This window comes from Amia ocellicauda, chromosome 13 (genome assembly GCF_036373705.1).
Source record: "Amia ocellicauda isolate fAmiCal2 chromosome 13, fAmiCal2.hap1, whole genome shotgun sequence".
In the NCBI taxonomy this organism is placed as follows: domain Eukaryota; kingdom Metazoa; phylum Chordata; class Actinopteri; order Amiiformes; family Amiidae; genus Amia; species Amia ocellicauda.
This window is the reverse complement of record NC_089862.1, coordinates 30,810,654-30,813,264: the sequence shown is the minus strand read 5'-3', so window position 1 is coordinate 30,813,264 and position 2,611 is coordinate 30,810,654.

The window sequence follows — 2,611 nt, the reverse complement described above, 5'->3', positions numbered from 1 at the left end:
TTAGTCTGTTCTCCTTATTAGGAAGGATGTAATTTCAAAGGTAAATCACTGCAATGCATCTTGATTTCCATATGTACATTTGCAAGAGCTCTAACAGGATATTGGAAACATCTCCATTTGTAGAAGGCCATATGTATAACAAACACCTGCTGCAGCTTTGTTACCACATGTAATTGTTAGACATTCCTTCCAGACCAAATAGAATTACATAGGAATGTAACAAAGCCTATAAGCAAGATGAGACTATTTGTCTCACCATGTTTGTTTGGTTGTTAGTATCCGATTAAGTGAAGAATTTCATCTAGTTGCCTCTTGAAGGATCAGTTTGAACAATAAGGCTGGGTAGTTTGTCCCAGATGCCCACAACCTTTTCACCTCATTTCCATGGACAAGGACAGACTGGCAGTCTGGCCGGATGTGGCCTCGCTTGCATTCCTTCTTACTAGCATTGGCGGTCAAGGTAAGTTCAATTAAAAGCTGTGTTTCCATATAATGCAGGTTAACCAAATACGTGGGTGGTTCTTTCCCGGAAAGCCTCTCTGGATAAGGTTGAATGATGAAGTTTACAAAACAAAAAGGATGGATCACATTGCTGGGATTGTGACAGTCATAACAATAATTTTATTCACTTAATAATAAGAAAATTGTCAAATTGTGGCTCAATCGGGATTGGAGTGATACAGAGAGATGAAATAGGCAGAGGACTCTGCTGAAATCAAACAAGAGGAACCTTAATTTGCTAATTTAATAAACAAATAAATCTCCATAGCCGAAAATGAAAATAATAACTTCCAAAATATAAATATTAGCTATAGCTATCTCCTTTGGTCCAGGTACTCCTGCTTTTATCAACTGCTGTCTTTGCAGTACCTAATTTCCAGTTTCATAAAATACAGTACAATTCCACTGGCCTTCACTTCAAAACTCTGTAACAACTGTCATGGGTGGACAGCAACACACCGTCAATAACACGACTATGCCACCCCGATTTATTTAGTGAGAATGGGGAACCTCACAACCACCCTTCCCTGTGCAGTTCGGTCAGGATACCTGGCCAAATACCATAGGCTCAGCGAAGGAACACATATTTTTTAATTCAACTTGCTGTATAGAAAAATCTCTTCAAATAATTAAAAGATATCTGGTACTAATTTAAAGATATCTGAAATACATTTAAAGATGATTTAAAGTCTGAGATTATCATGTCCTGTTCATTAACATTAATTCATAAATTCTGTTCATTACTTTCTATGTAAATGAATGAGTAAACAGGATGTGATACTCTCAGCCAACATAAAGGAAGTCATTTACAGATATCTTTAAATGATTTGCACATATCTCTAAATGGACAGGAAGTAATTTGCAGATACTGTTCTCCCAAACTGTAGAACCCAAGCCCCACTTCCAAAGGCCAATTACAATTTTAAGTCAAGCACCGTCCCTACATAATACTGAACTTTGCATTTTTTAATTATTATGCACTATTGCATTACAGACAAGAATGTGTCATCACTATATACTGTACAGGCTTCCTACACTACAAATAACAAATAACAGTAACTGTATAACTGTGCTGTATATTACCACACAAATTTGGTTAAAAATAATTAGATTAATTCTATTCCGAGGCATGCACGTCTTGACTGTAACAAAAGGGAACCAATGAGAAGAGATTAAATGAAATGAAAACCCACAGAGAAAAGAACTAAAGAACAGTCTAGAACATTCTATTATTGATAGAATGAGGTTGTTGAATAACAATACTATTAATCTAAATACTAATTTATTGACCCTGTGACCCTCACCAGGATAAGCGGTTTCAACGATGGATGGATGGATAGATGGACTAATTTATAGAATCTTCTTAAAATGAAAAAGTAGTAAAATACACACATTAATCACATTCATAATAATTATTATTATTACTTATTCACTAGCTTATAAATTAAAGTACAAAATAGCATTCTCTCTGCAAAACAATTGGCTAAATCTACTGAAGATGCAGTTGGACAGCATATACGTTCTGTCTTTGTAGCACAAATAAAAACAATGTAACACAATCACTCAGTTGCTGTATCTGACAGGGAGGGTATATTCTTGACAATTTATTATGGGCAATGTCACTTTATAATGACCTTGTGTTGTTACACAAAGCAAACCCTACAACCTGTCACACATTCTTAGTGACCCATTACTGAACCACTCATTAGAAGGTAATTTGTTTTAAAACTCTTGTCTAAATTAGTCAAAACTATTGATGGTAGTAATTAAATCAGTAACAAGCCCCCTAAAATACACACACACACACTACCACCACTAGTGTTGTATTATGTTGTCTTGGTGGTGGTGCAGACCACAGCAGGACTTGTTTAAAGTGAGGTTGACTTTGGCAGCAAGCAAAAGTGCAAAGATTGAGCTGCTCATGTGGCCCCCTCCTCCGTGCTCTGTTGCTCTGTAGTGGAACCGGTCATCACAGCACTCCCTGTACGAGCTCTTGCCACTTTGAGGGATAAGGGGGTGTGACTGTGGTTACGGGGAGGAGGTGGTTATTAAGAGTTTGTGAAGACCACATACTTCATACTGGTAACAGATGTATTACACAAGAGCCGTG